This window comes from Canis lupus, chromosome 13, assembly GCF_003254725.2.
Source record: "Canis lupus dingo isolate Sandy chromosome 13, ASM325472v2, whole genome shotgun sequence".
NCBI lineage: Eukaryota > Metazoa > Chordata > Mammalia > Carnivora > Canidae > Canis > Canis lupus.
This window is the reverse complement of record NC_064255.1, coordinates 42,171,741-42,188,024: the sequence shown is the minus strand read 5'-3', so window position 1 is coordinate 42,188,024 and position 16,284 is coordinate 42,171,741. Positions and strand designations below refer to the sequence as shown.

General features: G+C 33.3%; 1 long non-coding RNA gene and 1 other non-coding gene across 2 annotated transcripts in view; both read right to left on the bottom strand.

Moving 5' to 3' along the window:
• Positions 1-3,692: 3,692 nt before the first annotated feature.
• Positions 3,693-16,284, bottom strand: part of LOC118352423 (uncharacterized) — a 37,214-nt gene continuing 24,622 nt past the window's right edge. Inside the window, exon 3 of the long non-coding RNA XR_004809650.2 lies at positions 3,693-3,865. This is a non-coding gene — a long non-coding RNA (uncharacterized LOC118352423). The remainder of the gene's footprint in view (positions 3,866-16,284) is intronic.
• Positions 7,780-7,886, bottom strand: LOC112652372 (U6 spliceosomal RNA). Its single transcript, XR_003131402.1, has one exon. It is a non-coding gene; the product is annotated as a U6 spliceosomal RNA (small nuclear RNA).

The following is a 16,284-nucleotide window of genomic DNA, read 5'->3' as shown; positions in this document are numbered from 1 at the left end:
ATCTATTTTTATTTTATCCATTTTATCCATTCCTCCTCCCACCACCCTCTGGCAACCACCAGTTTGTTCTCAGTATTTAAGAGTCTGTTTTTTGTTTGTCTCTTTTCTTATTCATTCAATTGTTTGTTTTCTAAGCTCCATGTAGATGGCCAACAAACACCTGAAAAGATGCTCAACATCACTAATCATCAGGAAAATAAAAATTAAAACCAAAATGAAATGTCACTTTATACCTGTTAGAATAGCTAAAAGCAAAAACATAAGAAATAAGCATTGGTGAGGACGTGGAGTTAAAGTAACCTTCACGTGCTGTTAGGAAGAATGCAAATTGGTGCAGCCATTATAGGAAACTGTATGGGTGTTCCTCAGAAAATTAAAAATAGAATTACTATAAGATCCAGTAATTCCTCTATTAGGTATTTACCCAAAGAAGATGGAAGCACCTATACCAAAAGATGGGTATATATCTATGTTTGGTGCAACGTTATTTACAATAGCCAAGATATGGGAGCAACCTGTCCGTCGATAGATGACAAGATAAAGAGGATGTGATACACACACACTGGAATATTACTCAGCCAAAAAAGTGAAATATTCCATTTGTAACAGCATGGATTGACCTACAGAGCATAATGCTAAAGTGAAAAAGTCAGAGAAAGACACTATGTGATTTTACTCAACTGTGGAGATGGCTTTGTGTTTTGTTTTGTTTTGTTTTGTTTTGGAGTCTTGAGATCTAGGTAAGCCAGCCTCAGACCTGTTGATGTCTGCGGGTTGCTCTGAAGCACTGCCATAATTCTCTTGATCACCTTTGTCTTGATTCCACACACCACATAATACTTGGTTCTAACATTTCGTTTCTATTCAGTAATCCACCAGTCCATATTTGAAAGTCAGGCCTCCACAAAAAAAAATAAATAATAATAATAATAATAATAATAATAATAATAATTCACTAAGAAAATTTTGAGTTCAGTATATCTCTCAAAGAATTTGTGCATGCTGCAGAGAGAGAAGTTGTGGAACAGGTAGCTAAAGCTACTTTATATCTTAGCAATGCAAACTAATTTAATATCAATATTATGTCAATTACACATTGACACTCTTCCTCCACATTTCCTTTTTTCTGTAGTATTAGTTCTATCTAAAGAGCTTTCTCAGGTTTCTTGACTAGTAGAAATTTCTATATCAGCTATTAAAACTTTTTACATTCATTACTGTGTGGAACATATAAAAACAGGTCTTATTTTATCTTCTTATTTGTAATCTAGGTTTTTTTTTTAAAGATTTTATTTATTCATGAGAGAGAGAGAGAGAGAAAGAGAGAGAGAGAAAGAGGTAGAGACACAGGCAGAGGGAGAAGCAGGCTCCCTGAGGGGAGCCTGATGAGGGACTCAATCCCAGGACCCCAGGATCATAATCTGAGCCAAAGGCAGATGCTCAGCCGCTGAGCCACCCAGGTATCCCTAAACCCAGTCTTTAGTATTGGTTTACACTTTCACAGGGTTGTATGTAGACCCATTTCTTTCACACATGCCCTTTGGAATTGACCAACCTTTTATAATTCTTTCATATTCAGTAGTATTCATTAATTACAAATACATTGTTTGCATGAATGGCATTGAAAAAATTAAAAATATTAAAACCACAAAGAGATACCACCTCATATCAGCCAGAATGGCTAAAATTAACAACTAGGAAACAATGGGTGTTGGCAAGGACGCAGAGAAAGGGGAACCCTCAAACACTGCTAGTGGGAATGCAAGCTGGTACAGCCACTCTGGAAAACAGTCAGAGGTTCCTCAAAAAGTTAAAAATAGAGTTGCCCTAGGATCCAGCAATTGCACTAGTAGGTATTTACCCAAAGGATACAAAGAGTGATCTGAAGGGGCATCTTTCCCCACTGTTTCTAGCAGCAATGTCCACAATAACCAAACTATGGAAAAAGCTCAGATGTCTATCCACAGATGAATGGATAAAGAAGAGGTGATATATATGTACAATGGAATATTATTCAGCCATCAAAGCAATAAAATCTTACCATTAGCAATGAAGTGGATGGAACTCAAGGGTATTATGCTAAGTGAAGTCAATCGGAGAAAGACGATTATCATATGATTTCACTCATGTGGAATTTAAGAAGCAAAACAGAAGATCATAGGAGAATGGAGGGAAAAATAAGAATCAGAAAGGGAGACAAACCATAAGAGACTCTTAACTGTAGGAAACAAACTGAAGGTTACTGGATGGATGGTGGGTGGGATGATGGGGAAACTGGGTGATGGGCATTAAGGAGAGCACAGGATATAATGAGCCCTGGGTGTTATATGCAACTGATGAATCCCTGAACACTACCACTGAAACTAACAATTGATTATAATTAATATGTTAATTGCATGATAATTATTTATTAATTATTAACAATTAATATGCTAATTAATTGACTTGGAATAAATAAATAATAAAACACTTCATGAGGTTTAGTTCTTTCTGCCTTATTCTTTGCCAAAGCCACCATGACTTGGAGAAGAGAATAGTAACTTCTGTGCAATTCCACTTCCTGTGACAAAATCATGCAGTTTGAAGTATGATAATTTTCAAACTCAGCGGATAATGCCCCTCAGCCTAGACAGTCATCACGGTACACAGGCTGAGGAGAGGGTGATCTCTCTTCCTAAAAGGCATGATTAACACAGATAATAACTATACTTTAAAAACTTCAGGCTTTATGGATATAATTTTGCTTGAACTTACTTTTTTTTTGGTTCAGAAAGTTACAATAATCCATTGTATTCACATATCAGTCAGGAATACCACCAGTTAGTTTACTGTCTTTCTTTAATTTTTTCATGTTTTTTATTTAGATGATAACAAATCATCTTCAAAGTCCTAACTTACTTATTCTTTCAAGGATTTTATTTTTTCATTTGAGAGAGAGAGAGAGAGCACAAACAGGGGGAGTGGCAGAGAGAGAGAGAAGCAGGCTCCCAGCCAAGTAGGGAGCCTATTGGCAGTTTGATCCAGGACCCTACTATGATCAGGACTGGAGCCAAAAGCAGACTTTTAACTGACAGCCACCCAGGCATCCCAGTCCTTATTTATTTTAATGTTGTTCAGCCTTGGTGGGTGCCATAAAAAACAAGTCAAGCATGCTCTATGTTTACATCACAATATAAAGCAAAATTTTGATTAAATTAATAGCACTTCTATACAATATTTAGCCACATAGTAAGAATATAAACCCTTAAGAAGTGGAGGTAAATAAGTAAATAAAAAAAATTTCTCTCTCTTGAATTGCTGAAACAGTAACTTTTAGTTCAGATTGATAGTTTTGGCAAAAAGGTAAGATGAAAAAATACCTACTGGGGTCAGATGTCTTGAGGTGAACAGAGCAGGTTGACCGTATCAAACTGGTATTTGGAAATTTATTTTTTTAATCAAATTGTAATGTGTGATACAAACTTATTTAGTGTTTCAAAATGTATGAATGTAAAGATGTTTTTATAATCACTGATAATAAGTTTATCAGGCAGGATAGATTAGGTCATACCTCAATATCAAACCAATCCTGACATCTCTGTGGTTCAACATGATAAAGATTTAATTCTCATTCACTTTATATATCTACCATCGACCAATGTTGTTCCTTCAGTTTTCACCTTGACTCTAGGACTGAAAGTGGTAATAAGACATTAACTGTGAGATGATTATGACTCTGGTAGAAGGAAAAGAGTCCTGGGGGCTGTTGTGAAGACAAATACCTGAAAGTGATACATACCATCCCTGGGATCCCACATTGACCAGAGATGATCACAAGGCCTCTTTCAACCACAAGGGAACAAGAAAGCTCCACTCCGTCTACTGTCTGAAAGAGGGATAACCAGAATTAATGGGTAGATGAGTGGATAATTCATTAACGTTAAGTAACATTTGTAACCACTGCGATGCTGAGAATGGTTCATAGATGTTTACGAGAGTTGGTTTTGCGTATCTCTTCTCAAATCCTTATTTGGTGATATCACTTTGGAACTTTGAATGTTTATACCATAGTTACCAGCAAAAACTGCAAATTAGGGCTTCCCCTCCCACTCCTAAGGAGCCAATAGTTAAACATTTACAACGTATCAATGAGTATAACTTTATGAAGACAAAAAAATGCCAAAAAGACTAGTGAAAGCAATTATTTTATGCTCATATCATGACAATTTCAAAGATACCTATACCCTGTCCCCTACATTTGTGCAAAGTGCTTATGAATATGAAAATAATCTAACTGAAGAAGCATTAGTCCTTCCTAAGTTATTTCATGAGTTAGGATCCTTAGATAAGCAGATGTCCCTCATCTTTGCCTTAGTTAAAAGCAGCCAGTTTCAACTTCCTTACAAAGATACCACTACCTTGATTAAACTAATTACTAGTAATATTAATGGCACCTATATTGTACTATATTTATTTTAAAATATAAATTGGAAAAAGTAGAAAAATTGAATTGAAAGTTGACTTGAAAACTGATTAGGAAGTTAAAATTGCTGACATTAGCCAAGGAACCCTTGAAGAAGAATAAGTGCTGATAAAAACAATGACATATGAAAAGAAACAGTACCACGCACACATGGTCACTTGATACATGACAGAGATGGTACTAAAAATCATTGATTAAAAAGTAGACTTCTAAATAAAAAGCTCTTAGAATACTTGATATTCACATATGAAACGAATTAGATTGTGTCCCTACCTTACACCATACATAATAATAATAATCAGTTCCTTATACATCAGAGTCCTACAAGTGAAGGGCAAAATTATGAGTATTTTAGAGAATAATAAAGAACATCTTCATAATTTCAGAGTAAGAAATGGTTTCTTAAAACAAAATTACTATGGGATCCCTGGGTGGCGCAGCGGTTTGGCGCCTGCCTTTGGCCTAGGGCGCGATCCTGGAGACCCAGGATCGATTCCCACATCGGGCTCCCGGTGCATGGAGCCTGCTTCTCCCTCTGCCTGTGTCTCTGCCTCTCCTTCTCTCTCTGTGACTATCATAAATAAATAAAAATTAAAAAAAAAAAAAACAAACAAAATTACTAATTATAAAAGAAAATATTAAAGTATTCTTTTTTTTTTTTTTTTTTGAAGATTGTATTTATTCCTGAGAGACACACAGAGAGAGGCAGAGACACAGGCAGAGGGAGAAGCAGGCTCCATGCAGGGAGCCCGATGTGGGACTTGATCCCAGGACCCCAGAGTCATGCCCTGAGCTGAAGGCAGATGCTCAACCACTGAGCCACCCAGGTTCCCAGGTGTTTTTACTTTCTTTTTTCTTCCATGTGTTCACTAGAGTTTAGCACCTTTTTTTTTTTTTTTTTTTTTTAAGTTTAGCACTTTTAATCTTCAAGAATTTCTCTTCTGCATTCATACTTTTGGCAACTGGTGCCAGATGCCTAGCTTTCAGTCTTTGACATGCCTTCCTCAATAAACTTAATGATTTTTAGCTTTTGAATTATTATTATTTTTAAAGATTTTATTTATTTATTCACGAGAGACACAGAGAGATAGAGAGAGGCAGAGACACGGGCAGAGGGAGAAGCAGGCTCCCTGCAGGGAGCCTGATGTGGGACTCGACCCCAAGACCACAGGGTCATGCCCTGAGCCGAAGGCAGCCACTCAACCACTGGGCCACCCAGATGCCCCTGATTAAAGTATTCAATAGTATTAAAAAAATTATTCCCCTATAAAGGTGATGTAGAAAAACACTGAGTGTGAACAAATGTTTGCAACACACATAACCAACAAAAAAAACCTGATAAATAAAATATACAGAAAACTCCTACATTTAATTAGAAAAAAGAGAGAGAACCCATTTAAAAGTAGTCAGAAGCCTTAAATGACCACTTTACAAAAGGGGAAATCCAATTAGACAATAAACAAATGAAAAGACATTAACCAGGTTGCAAAAATTCAATTTAAAATTACAAAGTAAATCGATTACACACACATCAAATGGAAAAAAAAATAAAATTCTAATTTGGCTACAATGAAGAGCAAGAACACTCATATGCTATTATAAATACAAAATGTTATTGCCACTTTGGAAAATGTTTGAAGTCATCTAATAAATCTGCATTCTTTTTTTTAACATTTTTTAAAATTTTTATTTATTTATGATAGTCACAGAGAGAGAGAGAGAGAGGCAGAGACATAGGCAGAGGGAGAAGCAGGCTCCATGCACCGAGAGCCCAATGTGGGATTCGATCCCCGGTTTCCAGGATCGCGCCCTGGGCCAAAGGCAGGCACTAAACCACTGCGCCACCCAGGGATCCCAAATCTGCATTCTTACATATCCTACAGTCTATCAATTTCGGTCATAAATTTATACCTTAGGTAAAATTCTTGTACATTTGCACTAGGATATTTGTACAAAAAATATATAACTGCATTATCTTTTTCTATTTTATTTATTTAATTGAGCAAGAGAGCTAGCACAAGCAGAGTGGAGGGGCAAAAGGACAAGCAGGGAGCGCACCACTGGACTCAATCCCAGGGCCGTGAGATCATGAACAGAGCCAAAGTCCGGCACTTAACCAACTGAGCCACCCCAGTGCCCCTTAACTGCATTATTTGTCATAGGGGAAGCAGGAGAAAATTCATCTTCATCAATAGCAGAATGGGCAAGCATGCTATTTTATAGTATGAAATAGTCTAGTTAGATGGTGCATATCAAAATAATTAAAACGTACAATACTTGGAGGCAGATTACATAGATTCATATCTGAGCTCCATCAGTAATAAACTCAGATTGATATTATATTTAATAACATATCTAAAGTTAATATGAGAGTGATATCATCACTGTTAAAACAAAATTGAATGAACGACAATTATATAATAGTATAAACAGCTTTAATAGATACAACCGGGCCAAGAAGAAGACAAACACTGTGTGTGGTGTAATTCACCTTGCATAAACTTCAGAGACCGGAAAACTATTTAATGGGGATAGATACCAAAATATATAATATAATATACAAATATATATATATATAATAACTTTAAAGCAAAGTAAAAATTAAATGTGATCCAGTGTCAATATAGTGATTACTTTAAGGAGGGGTAGGTGGATGTGATCATAAAAAAATAGCATCAAGATGGGGAGCCTACGTGGCTCGGTCAGCTGAGAGACTGGCTTCGGTCATGATCTCAGGGTCCTGGGATAGAACCCCATGTGGAGCCAGACCTGGGGCTCAGCCTCAGGTTCTGCCCTCAGCAGGGGGTCTGCTGGTCCCTCTGCCCTGCCCCCTTCCCTGCTAATGCTCTCTCAAAGAAATAAATACAATCTTGAAAAAGAAAAGAAAGAAAAAAGAAAAGAAAAGAAAAGGAAAGAAAAGAAAAGAAAGAAAAGAAAGAAGAAAAGAGAAAAGAAAAGAAAAGAAAAGAAAAGAAAAGAAAAGAAAGAAAAGAAAAGAAAAGAAAGAAAAAAGAAAAGAAAAGAAAAGAAAAAAAGAAAAGAAAAAAGAAAAGAAAAGAAAAAAGAAAAGAAAAAAGAAAAAAAAAGAAAAAGCATCAGGTTATTGGAAAGTTTCTAATTTATGAACTCCATGGTAGGTACATGGTTGTGTTTTTATATTATACTTCAAGCTGCTTTTTAAAAATGTTTTTGACAATTTGCTGGGTATTTCTCTCCTAGTTTTTATTTTTATTTTTATTTTTTTATTTTTATTTTTTTTAATTTAAATTCAATTAATTAACGTATAATGTATTATTAGTTTTGGAGGTAGAGGTCAGAAAAACATGGAATGCTTCACAAATTTGCATGTCCCTCTTGTGCAGGGGCCACGCTAATCTTCTCTGCATTGTTCCCATTTTAGTACATGTGCTGCCGCAGCGAGCACTCATTTAGATTTTATTCACTATTCTGTGCATATATCTCACAATTAAAAATTGACAAACAAAAATAAATATATAGATAAATTAACTGGAACAAAGGTAATGTTTGTATATAATAGGTATATGTGATGTGATTAGCTGGGTTCAGATAAGGACGGGAAGGGACATCATTTCTGACTTAATTTGTTTTGTAGATGTGGTGAATATAGTTATCTTTAGTGAGGGGTTTCAGATTAATAATTCGTTTTCCTTTGATAGTAATGGACTTTCCATAAATCCTTTATTCCACTCAGCCAGGAAAGTTCGCACTTAAAGTACGGGTAACATACAAAGTATGTGCTATGCTGAGAAAAAATACCTGAAAATGATGAAGACATGAAGACATCATTTTTAAAGAGAAGACAGCCTGTTACGATGGGAAGTTTGTATGTGTACTAATTATCTAAATGATAATATCTTCAGCTCAATTTATAATTGTGAATGTCTTACATGGTAAAACAATACCCAACTGAGTTGGGAACTGAAATTATTTTGAGCCTGTCCTGTCGTCATGAGCTAGGTGAATTGTCTGGCATTTGGAGAGGCTTCACCCAGCACTTTTCTCAAATCATTCTAATTATGATTTTCTTACCATCCTTGAGTACATCTGGATGGGACCAGACAGATACATTAATTTGTCTTTTTGGAGAGCGTGGGTGGCTCAGTCGGATAAGCATCTGCTTTTGGCTCAGGTCATCATCTCAGAGTTCTGGGATCAAACCCCTCATTGGGCCTGCTTCTCCTTATGTCTCTCTGCCCCTCACCCCTCTCATGCTCTCTCTCCTGCTTGCACGCTCTCTCACTCACTCTCTCAAATAAATAATAAATAAAATCTTTAAATTTGGCTTTTTAATATTTTTATATTACATATACCAGTGTTTTGGTGATTTTTTAAATATTTGATTTAAATTCTGAAATAAAACTATTTTTCAGAGGCTGCTACTCCAAAGTTCAGTGTGTTACACATATACACACAAAAAGACAGTTTTACTGTAACAGCAAACAAATTATTTTACCTAATATATTGCTAAGTCGATTAACTTAATGGCTTAACTTAATCGATTAACTGTGATGGCTGAAAGTTTAGAAGCCAATAAATACCAGATGATTTCACTCAAAGCAGATGAACATAGAGGGAGAAGAAAATGAAGTTTTAGAAGCCCTGAAACACAGAATATCCCATTACAGAAATTGAAATCTTTTTCCTTGGTGGTAAATAGAAATAAAAAAGAAATTAGAAGTTATAAGCTCAGAATATGTCATTGTGCTTTGAGCCTGAAAATTTCTCTGAAGCAAATAGGTGGTCATGAATATCAAAGGGAGGAAGGAATGTAATGAGAATTGTTTCCACAGTGTTTTTGAGGGATGCTGAAGATAGTCTGGTTCAAAAATCTTCCTCTTAATTAAGCCACCAATTAGATAAAAATTTGTCTGTAAAAAGATAGTTATTAATGAGGACTAGATTATGAGCAGGCTAAGCTCCTAATTTATGGCTTTCTTGGACAACATATTATTGAAAACTCCATTTATTTTATGAAGATATGTAGTTATTTTCAAGTAGTAATTTTTTCCCCTTAGCTTCTTTTGTTCTTTTCTTCAGAAGTACTTTTTTTTTTTTCTGGAATACAATATGAATTGAAATGCCATTTTAGCATTATATAAAATGTTATATAAATGAGGCTTGTCACAACCAAAGATTCTATTCTAAACCCAGACTTGATAGCCATACAAAAAATAGCATGCTGACTCACCACCAGTGGCTCTCCAGAAAGACTGGGAAACCTATTTAAAAGTTAATAAAAATTCTTCTCCGTATTCTCATTAGTCTTGGCTGACAGTCTCAATCACAGTTCCATAGAGACTGAAATAGAATCATGAAAATTTCAAAGGCTGCGTAACCAGAGGTAAAATTCTATCAATGCTGACAGCCGAGCCTGAGTTTACACTTACTGAGTGTCTGCTATGCGACAAGTGTTGAAACCCTACAACGGTGGTCAGTGAAACAAATTCTCCCTTCTACCTTCCCCTCAAAAGAAAAATTTCAGTCTATCTAGAGAAGGAGAATAATAGCTGGCACCTGTTGAGTTCTTACAAGTTACCAACTGGCATCATCGATATCACTTTATATCATGCTCCTCAATGGCATATATATATATATTTTTTTAATTTTTAATGGTATATATTTTTATTTGCATTTTACTGATGAAGAAATTGAAGCACCAGATCATTTAATTGAATTTTGCTCAAGTCAATAAGCCACTCTAAATTTTTTAGCTTATATATTTCCCACAGGTTGAAGATAGTTAAATATAAAACTATAATCATCTCTGGAGATGTTATTTCCTGTATTTTATACTTGGAATTATTTGTTTTTCTCAACAAAACTATCAGCTAACTATACCCAATTCTCACCTGATTACACATATATATTCCCCTGCAAATCTTTCTCTGGTTCTAGTATCTCTCTTCAACTTTTACCACACCCTTGGTATTGATACTATATGCCCAGACCTGAGTATCACTCATCATAACATTTATCATAGACATTTTGGACTAAACATTATCCTAGAAATCTTTAGAAGTAATATCTTCCTTTTTGTTTCCTCAGGTGAGGAGACTATGGATAGAAAAATTAATCAATTGCAGAAAATTCATAGCTGGAGAGTTAATGGAAAAGCTTGAGGTGGAAGGATTGGATGGGAAATAAAATCTGATTTCCTGACTCTAATCTGGTACTATTTTTCCATATTTTATTGCTTCTTAGCATTGATATGAACTGTTATACTATTTTCTAAAATAAATATTATAGACTGTAGGTGAAAGTCTGTTTTTAGAATTCTATTCCCATCAGTTTATTTTCAGAACATTTAATTTTGAATACACAGTTATTATTTTCACCCTTATATGCCATATTTTCCAGGTTATTATCTCAAAAATATTTATTATTTTTATTTATTTATTTATTTTTTAATAATGAATTTATTTTTTATTGATGTTCAATTTGCCAACATACAGAATAACACCCAGTGCTCATCCCATTCAAAAAATATTTATTGATCATAATGCACATACTGAGTATGTATAGAATATACATTTTATGAATACTTATCTTAAAATTTAGTGCCCTAATTAGTCAAAGATATCACTTCAACTATCAGTTTAACACAATAGTTCTTATTTTCAAATCCAAGCAACAAAAGCTTTAAATAATGTAGGCTCTTTAGAGAACAATGAGTTTAAGATTTTGAATACTTAGAATGAGAGTTCTGTATCAGTAACAATGTCCATAATTTATATAGCATATAATAGATGCTAGCTACAAAGAGTAGTAAACACTTTACAATATTTTCTACTTTATTCCTCAAATTAAGCTTTGTGGGGTTGCCCTAATATTATTTTTCATTCTATAAATGTAGAAACTGAAGTTCAGGTAGGTAAATAATTTACACAAGGGCCATGTGTAGCTTACTAAGGTGCAGAAACACAAAACCTCTCATTATCCGTTTGGTTTATTCTCCCCTTCCAGTATGTTTCCTGACTTAAATATCTGTTGCTAGTAGCTACAACATGATACATGAAGTACTTCCTCTAAGGCTATGTCATGTAGAAAGAAGAATAGAAAATTTTAAATAATTTAATTTCATCATATGAAAAGCACATATAGAAAATCAAATTCTTTAATAAGTCATTCTAACCAGCTGGCTTTTAGATCCAAGCCAGAGGGGAGAAGGTGTAAACTAGGCATATGTCACTCATCCTTGCAATCAATTCTGCAAATATTCAAACAAGATCAATTAAAACGTAGAAATGAGTTTGTGAATCATATTTCTTTAATGTCTGTCTTTAAAGGAGCTCTAAAGCTATGTCATTCAATTTGTCAATTATAATACTTTCTAAGATATAACATTTTATCTGTACAGCCTCAGATCTTCATATAAGTTTCTATTAAGTTAAATAAAAATGTTGGATAGAATATCCAAGAAATGAAAGATGTTGCAAAAGCCATGGAGAAAGCTCGTCAAATTTAGTGGATTTTAGCTTCAGGCTTGAGAAACAATTTGGGGTTTATTTGTTCTATTAGGGTTGTTAAATGGAGACATGCTAAGCTTTGATAAAATCTTTGGAATTGCACCCATAGGATCACCTGATGCTTTTATTTAAAAAAAATAAATAAATAATTGCAATTAGAAAAAATGCTTTAAAATCTATTTTTTTTTTCAAATCTATAGCCACGGATTCTATGAACATTATTCTTCTACTAATGTCTCTAGGTTGGAAAAGACCATGCACAATGGAGAAAACGGGTCTGGTAAGGGTGTTTGGTACAGTGAAATACTGCAGGTCCAGCTGTACATTCTTCTTGATCCTCACACATGTGTTTGCTTATTTTGTACAACAGTTTCATTAAGGGCAGGACTTGACATGGGTGAAAATATTTCCCCAAGGACTACTTTATCTAAACCTTTTAAGAGTTCCCTGAAATATAGTAAACCTATAGAAAAAAAAAAAAAAAAAGGAATGTGATAAACATTGCTACATTGTCAGTCATAATACAATACATAAATGTAGCAAAGTAACACACTATATACCTTAAACTTATACATATACAAGGATAAACATCAATTTATTCAATTAAACGAAGAAACTAAGAAAATAAGCAAATGGCAAGAGAAAGGTGGTAATTATAAAAAGTATAGTTTTCTGTGATTCTGAGGGGCATGTTACTTTATAGAACAGAAAAGAAAAATTAGACTGGTAGGGCTTCTTATGTCTAGGGAAGAATGTGTTATTTGTAAAATCAAATCAGAAGTTGAAGAAGAAACTTAAATAATAGTGCTAAATAATTACAAGTGTCTATTGAAAGGTAGTATGAGAAGGTGTGAGAACTTGCCTTTTATTTAATACTCCAGTGAAATGAAAGCTTACATTATCTATCTCAGCAGTTGGCAATGATTCAGCTCTATTTTAATATTTTCATTTTAGGAATCATAAAAATCATGAAAATGGTATTCACACAGATACCTGCTGTTAAGATAATATTAGAAAGTGACTCAAAGTTAAAAATTAGAATAATAAATATAATATAAAAATGAATAATTCTATAGCTACAATATTATTGAAATGTCTATATCTAAATAGAGAGCATTGTTTTTCTAATAACACATTTTAAAATTGAACTCTCATATAACCTCATTGAGATATGTACATAAATGTGATAATAATAAGAACATAGTCTCCAATATACACCTTTACCAGAGCAAGTATTTGATGAATGCTCTGATTTGTGCAGGATGATTTACTACGGATTCAGAAGTTGTACACTGAGCAAGCAAAACTCCTGGAGCCAGATAATCATGTAGTGTCATCTCTAACTCTCCAATTAAATGCATTTCGGTGATGCTGGGTTTTCTACTGATTTGAAAGGCAACTCTGGCAGAACCAATGTATTTACTGTTACTCTTACAACAATAATATAATTAGACATTAATTCTCAAATTACAGTTTATTTTCAAAAATGAAACTGTTCAGTCTCAGCAACAAAACATTAGAAAACTCAAATGTATCACTTATAACAAGATCAATAAGCGTCAAATAACCACCAAATTTATAAAAATTGTGAATGACATATATTCTATTTAACATTACAGAAAGAAATATGTGCAGTCTGTTTAGTCAGACATATACCGCACACTGATGAAGTCAAGATTAAAAAGTTACTTCTCTATAATTTACTTCTTAGATGGCGTGAAATTTAAAATCTCTGTAAGTTTCATGATTAAAGTTGACTACAAAGTTGATAAAGAAATTGATTATAAAGTTCATATGGAAGTGCAAAAGGGCAAAAATGAAATAAGCTTAAAGAGGAAGGTTGGAGAACTTTTATTACAAAATGTCAATAATTAAGGCAATGGGAACAGATAGAGCTGGGACAAATAAAGTACGGAGAGACAGACAAATGAAACAGACTATAGAGTCCAGAAAGAGATCTATACATGTGCAATAGATTTATATTAAAGTTACCACTGAAATCCAAAAAAATCAACAACGTTCTTTCAACAAAAAGTTCTAAATCTAGTGGAGCGTCAAACTGGGAAAAAAAGTAAACCTTGACCCCTCCTCTCACATCATATACAATGTGAATCCAGGTCTACCATAGATTTTACTAAAGTAAAATCATTTAACTCCTAAAGATACCAGAAGGAAATGTCTTCACAATATTAAACAATACATAAAAAAAGAAACATTAATATGAAAACTGATGAATTGAACACTATTAAAGTTGAAAAATTTTATGCATTAGAGATTCCTTTAAACAGTGAAAACACTGATATGTTTGATTTCTGAAAATCAGAAATCTCTTTTATATAGTTCCTATTTTATATATCTCAACTGGTTTTAAAGTACTCAAATTTTGTGACCATCTGTCCTTTGTTAACTTTCAGCTCTTTTTTTGTTTTGTTTTGTTTTTTTTGTTTTTGTTTGTTTTTTAACTTTCAGCTCTTACCAGTATACTAAGTTCTTTTTTTTTTTTACTCAGTTCTTCATTGATTAATCCTCTTATTTATCTCTCACAGAGCAATGAGGGAATCTAAACATGTTTAAAGATTTAAACCTGTCCTATGTATAAAATGGATAAATAACAGGATAATAGCATATCAAATTTATTTATAGGCAAGGTGAATAATATTTTCAAAGTGGCATGGCACAGTTTAATGCACCCAAACCAGAGTTTGAATCCCAGGTCTGTTATCATTAGGACTGTATCCATTAGCAGGTTTTAATCCTCTATGAACCCCAATGTTCTCAACCCTAAAATGGAAATACTAATCTGCCACTGAAGAGAAAAAACATGCATCTAGTAAACAGTCAATACTATGATAACATCCTCATTATTTTTTTTATTATTTCTATTTTTATTGAAATATATTTTACGTTCTCTAAAAGCTAAGTTATCTGACTTTAAGAATGGAGAAAAAAAAAAGAAAACCTTGATTTATCCTTACAAAATGAAGAAATTTTAAATTGAATTCTTGGTATTAATTAGGGACTCTAAATATATTATCTTGCTTTCTGTTATTAATATATCTGTAGGCCAACAAATTAAAGTCATAGACAGTTATTTGTAACTACATAGTTTCTGAACTAATTCATGTGTCTTGTGTTTCTGCACCAACCACTAACATGTGTCTTGAGCATAATAGCAAACCAATGATAATTCAATACTAACTGCTAAGAAATCAAATTCATTGGTTATGTATATGCTGTTAGAAAGATGAATAAGATGAATTATACTATGAGATGAAGAGCCTTGTCTTCAAGGTTTCTACAAAAATGCAGAATCAGCTACTTTATTATCCTGACACTTTCTGTTAATGATAACATGGTTCAATAAATTAAAATGCTTTCTAGTGGACTACACATTCATTATGGTAATGTAGTTATAGAAGCATAATCACAAAAGACATAAACTGTGACAAACTGGCCTAATATATGCAAGGATGGTGTCGCCGACTACTTAATTCTAACTAGCATTGTAGTATATGTCAGTTGGATGATTCATTTTAATACAGGAAGAAATTAGAAAAATTAGACATCATTAAATAAAAAAAGATATTAAGATATACTTCCCCAAGTGACCTGCTGAAGTAAAGGAAAAATTTAAAAATACTTAGTAATCATAGATGGTGATGTGATATCGAATTTTCATTGTGATTTTTTTCATTGACTCATTTTATACAGAAGAGCATTTCTTAATTTACAAATGTAAAAGAACATTTTAATATTATTTTAATTATTAACTACTATTATTATTATTTAATTATTTCAATGTGGTGAGATGATATACTCCTTATGAATTAAATGCCGAAATTTGTTGAGGCTTTGTAGAATTAGTTTTATTCTCTGTAATCAATTATGCTTTTTCCTCTGGATCTTTTAAGTACTTATTCTTTATCTTTGATTTTCAAGAATTCGATTATGTTACAAGTGTGAATTTATTTGTATTTTATCTTTCTTGGGGTTCATTGAACTTGAAACTGTGAAATTGTTTTCCACCAAATTTGAGAAAATGTTAGCCATTATTTCTTCACATTTGTTTTCATTATTTTCTCTTCTCCTCTAGTCCTCAGTCTGTCATTGATTTGTTAGGACCACAGTTTACTGATGCTCTGTTCACTTTTATTCAATTTCTTTAACTCTGCTGTGAAAAATAATTTAATTTCTATTAATTTAGTTCCATCAATTTAGTTCATTCAGTACTTTTTAAAATGGGTTTTATTTTTAGGGCAGTTTTAGGTTTATAGAAAACCAAGCAGGAGAAAGGTTTTCCATATGACTCTTGTCCCCACATATACAGAGCCACCC